At 48.1% G+C, this 9,620-nt stretch overlaps 1 long non-coding RNA gene across 3 annotated transcripts; it reads left to right on the forward strand.

The window, feature by feature from the left end:
* Positions 1 to 6,275: 6,275 nt before the first annotated feature.
* LOC129385490 (uncharacterized) lies at positions 6,276 to 9,204 on the forward strand. Of its 3 annotated transcripts, none has more exons than XR_008612996.2 (3): positions 6,276 to 7,068; positions 7,843 to 8,756; positions 8,825 to 9,204. It is a non-coding gene; the product is annotated as an uncharacterized lncRNA (long non-coding RNA). The 3 variants fall into 3 exon arrangements; XR_011895705.1 differs by having other exon boundaries at positions 6,276 to 6,697; positions 6,829 to 7,068; positions 7,843 to 9,204; XR_011895704.1 differs by having other exon boundaries at positions 7,843 to 9,204.
* The last annotated feature ends 416 nt before the right edge of the window (positions 9,205 to 9,620 follow it).

A 9,620-nucleotide genomic window follows, 5' to 3' on the forward strand; every position in this document is an offset into this window, starting at 1 on the left:
GCGGACGAGTTACAACAAATGATTGAGGACCTTAACAGGGAGAGTGTAAGAGTGGGGCTGAAGATTAATATGCAGAATACAAAGTTAATGATAAATAATCGGGCAAGGGAAGAAGAGTTCAGGATCACAAGTCAGCCTCTAGAGTTTGTGAAGGAGTGCGGTTACCTAGGTCAACTAATCACAGAGAACCCTGACCATGAGGAGGAAATTCACAGAATAAAAATGGGTTGGATTGTATACGGCATGCATCGTGAGCTCCTGACTGGGAGCTTACCGTTATCATTGAAAAGGAAAGTATACAATCAGTGCATATTTTACCGGTGCTGAGATATGGGGCAGAGACTTGGAGACTGACAAAGAAGCTTGAGAACAAGTTAAGGACCACGCAAAGAGCGGTGGAACTAAGAATGCTAGGCATAACTTTAAGAGACAGAAAGAGCGGCATGGATCAGAGAGCAAACGGGTATAGACGATATTCTAATAGACTTTAAGAGAAAAATATGGCGCTGGGCAAGCCGTTGGACCATTAGGGAGACAGAATGGGTACCAAGAGAAGGGAATCGCAGTAGAGGACGGCAGAAGACTAGGTGGTGCGACGAAATTAGGAAATTTCAGGGTGCTAGTTGGAATCGGTTGGCGCAGGACAGGGGTAAAACTGGAGATCGCAGGGAGGGGACTTCGTCCTGCAGCGGACATAAAGTAGGATGATGATGATGATGATGATGACTTACTCTACGAGCATCGCTTTCGCCGGTTCAGGCTGAAACAGTGGGTCTAAATTGAGCCCATTAGTCAGGCCGTGATACGGGCACCCTCCCGGTAATCTGTATCGAGCGTAACGCACACGGTCGTGGCTACAATAAGAATGCTTTATTGATAAGAAAGGAACGTATTTATAGCTGCGCTGCTCTCTTAGTTTGCAGTGTTGCTATCTTGGTTGGTCGTTGCATCCTCCTTTCTTTGAAGAATGGAAACACTGAAAACACGGAAAGCACTCAACATCGAAGAGTAGCAGTCAACACTCCTAGGCTATTTCAGTCTGCTGGAATCCGTGCGTGTAGGCCAGGCGATCTGGTGGTCTTCGCGGTCTGGTAGATCGCCTTAGTGAATCTGGGAGGTTGGGTGGGCCGGATGTGCCTGCTGGTGGTCGATCCGGTGCGGCCTGCGGAGGTTCTGGCTGCTGCTGCGAGGCTGCGCTCGAAGATGAATCGGGGGTGTCGTCGCAGTCGTCCGCCTGGTAATGGATGGCTCGATGGAACGCTTCTGGTGTTTTGCGAAGGTGCTGTCTATATCGACGAAAAACCCGGCCATCCTCTGTCAGAACGGTGTACCACCTTAAGGCCACGAGATCTTGGACTTGCGCCTTGATTTCCCATCTACCATTTCCGAGGATGCGGACGACGTCTCCCTTCTGTAGTGGAGTTAGTGGTCTTCCTGCGGTCCTTGCTTGAACATGTTTTTGGACGGGACCTGACAATGACGCTGAAAAATCTGGAAGTAGCGTGCTGCGACTTCGTCCCATTCCGATGGTGATCGGCCGTCCTCGAGAGGACACACCTTGCAATTGAGAAGGCCCAAATAGAAGTCCTCTTGCTCTCAGTCTTGCCAAGAAGCCGCTTGACGACTTGTACGCCCTTCTCGGCGAGTCCATTGGACCGGGGAAAACGGGGACTGGAAATGCTATGCACAAAGTCATAACGAGCAGCAAAATCTTTAAACACTTTTGACGTAAACTGCGGGCCGCCATCACTGCAACCTTCTAGTGGTAATCCATGCCTTGCAAAGATCTGACGTAGTTTATGGATGACAGTCGTTGCAGAGGTATCATAGAGATGCTCGACTTCTGGAAAATAAAAACAAGTTATGGGGTTTTACCTGCCAAAACCACTTTCTGATTATGAGACACGCCGTAGTGGAAGACTCCGGAAATTTCAAACACCTGGGGTTCTTTAACGTGCACCTAAATCTAAGTACACGGGTGTTTTCGCATTTCGCCCCCATCGAAATGTGGCCGCCGTGGCCGGGATTCGATCCCGCGACATCGTGCTCAGCAGCCCAACACCATAGCCACTGAGCAACCACGGCGGGTAATCCGGTTCTGGAAAATTAGAGTAGGCGTCATAGACAACTAAAAAATGCTTTCCGGCGCGTTGAAAGAGATCTGTATCAATCCTCACCCATGGCATGTCTGGAACGGTGCGTTGGCACAGGGGCTCGTCAGGCTGTCGATATGCAAACTTCTTGCAAACGTCACACCTGTCGATGAAATGGGCAATATCTGTTGACATTCCTGGCCAATACATCATGCATCAACTTGCGAGCCCTCGATTTGCATTTTCCTAAGCCGAGATGCCCTTGGTGCACTCGTCGCAGCATCTCTGTTCGCATGCTTGCAGGTACGACTACTTTAGTTCCCTTGAGCAGTACTCCGTTGACTATAGAAAGTTCTTGTACGAAGGACTTTAGCTCACCTTCAACAGGTATTGATGACTGCAGGCTGGAGATGACGTCTTGCGCCGTTGCATCACTGGCCGTTGCTGCCTGCAGACGAGATAGGGTGGCTGGTCCAACAACGGTAGTCAGGGCGCCCACGGCATGAACTTCAACGTCTGTTGAGACTTCTGGTTGTTCTTGTGATGGGATTCGTGACAAGGTGTCGGCAACAACCAATTTGCTGCCTGGAACATACTGCAACTCAAACTCGTACTTCAGCAGTCGAAGAAATAGTCGTTGCAGACGGGGTGGCATGTCGCCTATTTCTTTCTTTGAAATAGCCAATAATGGATTGTGGTCGGTTTCGATAACGACATGTCTTCCAATAATGTAATCATTAAACTTTTCACAGCCGAATGTTAGGCCCAGGGCCTCTATTTCTATTTGGGCGTACCTTCGCTCAGTTTCTGTGAGTGCTCGCGATGCGTAGCCTACCGGGCGCCAGTCTTTTCCATGTTGTTGGAAAAGCACTGCTCCGAGTGCAAATGCTGACGCATCCGTCGACACTTTCGTGGAAAGCTCGGGATGAAAGATAGCCAGGACGCGTGCGTCCGTCAGCATATTTTTGAGCTGCACCCACTCACGCTCGTGAACATGCGTCCACTCGAAAAGTGTGTCGTTTCTAATCAGGCTGCGCAGGGCCTCAGTGTGGGCTGACAACAGTGGCAAGTATTTCCCGAAATAGTTCACGGTGCCAAGCAAGCGTTGAACGTCTTTCTTGGTCGTTGGCGGAGGGTGGTATAAAAGGCACTTTATCAGATCGGGATTTGGCTCAATACCTTTGGAACTAATCTTATCACCCAAGAAGCTGATTTCAGTACGTCCAAAAATGCACTTTTCTGCATTCAGAGTTAGGCCCTCTGCATGTGCCCTTTCCAGCGCTTTGTACAGGCGTTCATCGTGCTCCTTTCGCGTAGAACCCCACACTAGCACATCGTCAATGTACACACGTGTTCCCGGGAGGTCGTCGAATATCTGGCTCATTGTACGCTGGAAAACTTCGGGTGCAGATGCAATACCGAACGGCAGTCTGAGATACCGATACCGACCAAACGGCGAACTAAATGTGCAGGTTTCTGATGTTTTTTTGTCGAGAGGAATTTGATGGAACCCACTGTTTGCATCGAGTCAGCTGAAATACTTTGCATGCGCTAGATCACCTTCGATTTCTTCCCGGCATGGCAACTGAAAGTGCTCTCTCTTCACCGCCCTATTAATTGCCCGCGGGTCCACGCATACTCTTAAGTCTCCATTTTTCTTCCTCACTATAACCAAGGGATTTACCCGGTCTGACGGGTCTTCCACCTCGATGTTCGCAGCATTCATCCGGTCGAGTTCTTTCTTAAGCGGCTTCTTGAGGGCGTAAGGCACACGCCGCGTTGGCTGTACCACAGGGACAGCGTCCTTCCGGAGCACCATTTTGTACTCGCGCCGAGTCCTGCCAATGCCCGTGAATAGCCTTGGGAATGCCTGCTTTAAGCTTCCGTATGTCTCGCTGCTGTCCACCGAGTTCACTCTGTTGACCAGACCAAGTTGCTCACTTGCCCCGAGGTCCAGGATGGCTTGCTTCTTCTTTACTATGAAGAATTTAAGCAGTACGCGCCGTTTGTCTAACTGCACGGCGAGGCGAACGCTTAAACGTAGGCTGCCGATATAATCAAAAAGTACATGAACTGCTCTCCTGAGAGTACGTAGACTTGCATGACAGAGAATATATCGCTCGGTTGTAAGAAGAAACATAAGCCGATAGCGCAGCTGCTCAGTCACGTGATTTGGACAAATGCATGATATATGGAGACGCAGCTGTTACACATCATGGTGGTGAGGAAATTTGGATAAGGAAATAAAATATAAAAACATAAAATTTAAAAAAAGAGTGATTATTTAGCAAATTGAAGGAGACAGTCGTTGTGCGCCGCTAACAAAATTATAATTGCAAGCCGGGCCCTCGCACTAATACAATACACTACGGAGTTCCTACGAATTCCTCATTTTCTTTGCTTCGCGAACTATCATCGTCGCCATTTGCAACAGCCTCCCTCCTCCGGGCGGTGCGCGTGAACGTGGCCCGACCTCGAGACGTTCGATTTCGCATCGCTGTCATCGTCCCTCTTGACTGCGTGCCGCTTGTGGAAGGCCACTGAGCATTTCAGGCCCGCCGCTGACGTCGCCTCTGAACAAGGCTCTCCTAGCAGCCCCGCGTTCCGGAGGACGCTGTAAAGGTCTTACAACCGCCAGCTGACGGGATCCTTACGCGACCGTGACGTTCAAGCAGCCAGGCAGCACCTCCTCCGCAGGAAAGTTTGTTCTTTATTACCTGCCACGGCTTGCCAGGAAACGGACCACTAAGCAATCCACCATGAAGCCAGGCAATCTGAAACGATTGCCTCCGGGCTGTGGTTTTCCTCGATGTTTGTGCCCGAAGGTCCAGCGCTGCATCTTTCGGAGCCAGCTGTGGGTGGTGGCCGGATTTCGGAGCTGCCGACAGCGTTACCCTGGACAACGGCTAACTTCAGCGGGTGCCACGGCGCAAGCGTGCGGCAACAGACTTGGGTTGAAGACTTCGTCACTTCTCTTGTGGATCCAACCTGTCGTCTTCTACGGCAACGGCTCGCAACTCGAGCGCTCTCAACGCCGAGCTTTACTGAGAATGCCGACCCCGCTGTCCAGGCTACCATGCTGTCCTCAGAGCCTCAACAAACCGCAGTTACGGTTCATTAAAGAGAATTTGCCGTTGCCTCTAAAATGTGGCCTCTATGAGACACCTCGTCATAAGACCGACTCACCATCCGTGCTGTGGTGCTTCCCTCAGCCATGCCACAGGGCTCGGCCGCTTTTTTTGACAGAAAGAGCACGAGAAGCCACACGTGTCGCCAAATCTGCAGAACACGTCACCATGTTGCCAAGCAAGATTTTCAAGTGGCGCGAGAAGAAGTCAACGCTAGAAGACAAGCTGACTGCACAGGGTGCCGGAACGCTTGGACGCGGGGGGACGCCAGGGCTGTTGTCGTCTGCGTCGGGACCACACCGTGGTCGGGACACAACAAGACGGTCGACGCGTCAGCCCGTCGTCTGCCCCATAGAGTTTCATACAGTAATTATTGTAGGAAACTCTATGGTCTGCCCTCAGCGCGTCGTCTGCCCTCGTGCGTCGAACCGGCTATTTTCGCGACTCACACCACTTGTAGCTTTAGAGGAAGCGGGCACGTCTCTGCGCGTTGCTACAGCGCATGCGTCCTCCCATACCAGCCTCTGCCTTATCTGAGTCTTCAAGTGGGAGAGACTCGGCAGAAGCCGCCAGGTGCCGCCGGGTGGCGCTGCTCCTGGTCCCTGTCGCCGGCCTTCACGTCGCCGATTGGCTTTCACGTCTCTGACCAGCTGCCCTTATTCCAGACCGGGGCTAGAGTGCGGCCGGTCACGCGCGACGGACTCGCCCTCGGATGACTGCACACAGGAGAAAGGATGTCCTTGCCAGAGGTCCCATTGAGGGCAGGTGGCACTGCGGAGAGCCTTAACGCGGCAGGACGCAAGTCCTTCTTGTGCTGGTTGCTGGCAGCGATAGAAGCGGGCGAGCGCCGCGCAGGTGACGAACTCACGAACAATGGGCCGGCGGTTCACAGCGCAGATTAGGTGTTAAAAACGTTGCGGTGGTTTTGATTGTAAAAATTACGTGTGACATTGGTTTTTCGTAGTTGCACAGGTGTAATAAATGTTTTGCGTAGCACTTGCACTTCTTACTTTGTGAACTGCATGTTCCATCGACCATAGAGTTAGTAGAACAACTCTAGAGGAAAAGCTGGGCCGGAAAAGTGGGAACCTCTAGGGCGCCGCCCTGTTGCTACTGGTCAATGTGGCCAGCGCAATTACTATTGAAAGAGCTGAAAACAAGTACAGGTCACCTTATGCTTTGTCATCTAAAAACGCATACCTGATGGCTTTATGAAGGTGGTGCGTTAATATTAAGTTTACAGAAAGCGATCGCTAAGTCCGTGACTTATGTAAATCACGATGTACGCATTCATGCAATAAAGGATGACGCGAATTTCGGTTTCGAATCTGTTTTTTTTTTTTTGGATGCGTAGTAGTTTCGTACAGTTTAGGTTTGACATGCGATCGCGCGGTTTGACATGCATCGGACGCTATGACACACTCGTGCCTTATGTGCCACCGAAGCCCCGAAGTGCTCTCGCATATACCTTCACATGTAAGTAAACGAATGTATCTCCTTGTTGAGAATATCACGCGAGTAGGCAGCTCTTGTGGTGCATCACAATCGTTTGAGAAGCGTCACAGTAGAGCATTTTGCTACATGCGGAGCGGTGTTTTTATTTGCAGGTTTCCCTTCAGTAGGACAGGCGGACCAGCGCACCGGAATTGTACTGGCGAAGCCACAAGCAACTCAAAGAATCTGTTTAATTGTTGCACTTTGAACAATTATGCTTCTACAGAAGTCACAGCAGAAAAACAGCCTGATGCCGAGTATTTCTGTGCCATGAAGTAATCAAGGGGCGAGTGCCTAATGCGGACGAAATCGAGTGCATCGAGACTTAGAACGACAGAAAGCTGAGCTAGTTGGTAAGGATTCATTATGCAAAACAGAGGTAAGGCGTGCAGACAGGACACAAGAGTAGAGAAGTGGGCGGCGCTCGTGCGGTTTGCTTGTAAATACTCTACTCTTGTGTCCTGTCTGCACGCCTCGCCTCCGTTTTGCATAACGAGTGCATCAACCCACATATTAATAGCGTAGGCGTTTTATTAACTGTGCAATATTTTCAACACTTCCTTGCATGCCATTTCATGTGGAATATCTTTTCTGGTCACAAATTTGTGCAGCGAATCTATTTGCATGATCGACTCCGGGCCTGTTGGACTGTTCACTTGCACTTGATGCTGAGTCTTTTACATGTATCCATAAACTGCAGATATGCATATCAGATCCCTGCGAGCATGTTCAAAATTCAATTATTTTAGACAACAGGCACATATGCAATACTAAAATAATCTCGAATACCACTAAGCAGCTGGGACACACTTTTGTTGAGTATACTCGCAAGTAAGATAAGTAGATCATGTGGACAGCTCCAGCTCATTTTCCTTAAATCAGTGTGTACAAGGGATTTGCAAAAATAATGTTTTTTCTCGCGCACCGATTATTTTGCTGTATAAGCAAGAGAACCCACCACGTTAGTGTAACGTATATTGTACATCACACTAATATGTGCTTTAATTTACCAAGTGAGATGAGTTACTTTTATGGCTCATTCAGTCATATCACACTGCGAGCTGCATTCATCAATCTTCAATTGGATTTTGCAAATGTTTAATGAAACATGTTTCCCTTTTATGCAGATATGCAATGGCAAGCCCTTCCGTGTGTTCCAAAGGTAAAATTTAAGCTCTAAAATAAAGAAGACATTTCTAGTCAGAAAGAAGCAAAAATGGTGAATGCAGAGTATCAGAAGCCCAAGGTACAGAAATTATGAGAAGTGTCGAATGATTTTAAGGAAAGAGTCGTATTTGAAAATGCAAGACTCTTTAGTGGAGGTCAAGCAAGTCAATATAGGTAGAATACTCTGCAAAATTATGCGAGTGAGGGGATGTCAAACAATGGGTCAGGAAATTCGTTGTTTTTCTGCAAAACAAATGCTGATTGCCATTACACAAGTCACTTTAGCATCATGAGACTGCTGCTTGATAAATTCAGAAATAAACCAAAAAACAAGACACGCAAAAATAAAAAACAATTTAATGGTGCTCTCTCCACACTGGGATAAATAAAAACAAACACATCACATCTAATGTGGACATATCAGACGCCTTGTGAAACACTAAAGGAAAAATTCAGTTTCGAGCTATGGCACTTGCCGCATAGATGTGGGGGGCCTTGCACTAATAGTGATAGTTACCACTGCATTTAGAAATTGAAAGCATTCATGCAGACAAGGATGATTCTTTATATTTTTGGCTACCACTTCAAATGCCTCCACCAAATGTTACAATGCTACACGCAGCCATACTAAGGATCTCTCAGCAACACCTGCAGGTAAAAAGCAGATGCAGTCAAAGTGCTGGTGTGTACTGGACACTATGTTCGAAAACTTTTAGGCAAGAAGAGTGCAAGAAGCAGACATAACAACTGCATTTATTTCCATAATTCCCCATTTGAATGGCCTTTTCTTTTTGCTTAGACAATGCCGATGCCTAGCCACAGCAGCTCCCTCATACAGACTCCGCAAGCCAAGAGGCCGTGGAGGCAAATGCAGGTAAGAGGCAAGAAGCTATAGCACAGGTATCGACATTCATCTAATTTCTTTCTTTTTCTTTCGTTTAGGCAGCCAGCACACCTCGAAGAGCCACCTTGACTGCGGGTGTGTCACCCTAGTCGCCAAGGAAACATTTGAGGGAAAGCGACGGGCAATGTGAACAGCCACTTCTCCATGTAAACGATACTCTTTCTCTCGGATGACTCCTATGCCTCGCCACACCAGCACAGTTGTGCACAAAGATGCCGTGGAGGCGCGTGCAGGTCAGAGGCAAGAAGCAGTGGCACTGGTGTCGACATTCACCCAATTTCTTTTTCTTACACTGAGGCAGCCAGCACACCTCGAACAGCCACCTTGATTGCGGGTGTGTCTGTAGATTCCTGTTGTACATATGCTCATAATAAACTTCAGTAAACTTGAACTTGATAATAAACTTGAAGGCAAATGGTACGTTGATGCATTGTTTTTTTGAACATTTATTGTTATTGTACACATACAATATGTTATACTTTACAGTGCTACAGAGCGTATTTTGAAGCTTCCCCCTATATTTTGCACCTTTAATTATGTATGTGTTGTGTGGCCCTCAATGCAGTTCATGTTGCAGCAGCTGTTTTGTCTGTGTATCGCACATTGGCTTAAGCTCGTGATATCCACATACTTCTCTCACATATACAAGATAAAGTTCTATGTAGTCCTCAGTGTTACAACAAAAAATTAAAGTAAACAACCCGATCGTGGAATTGTGCTTATTACAGTGATTCCTATGACAGTTACTGACAAGTTGACAACTTGAACTGGTCAATCCGTCCATAGCCTCCTCTATTTTTCAAAAATAAAGGAGGCTATGATCCGTCATGGCAA

The sequence above is a fragment of the Dermacentor andersoni genome, chromosome 7, assembly GCF_023375885.2.
Source record: "Dermacentor andersoni chromosome 7, qqDerAnde1_hic_scaffold, whole genome shotgun sequence".
Lineage (NCBI taxonomy): Eukaryota > Metazoa > Arthropoda > Arachnida > Ixodida > Ixodidae > Dermacentor > Dermacentor andersoni.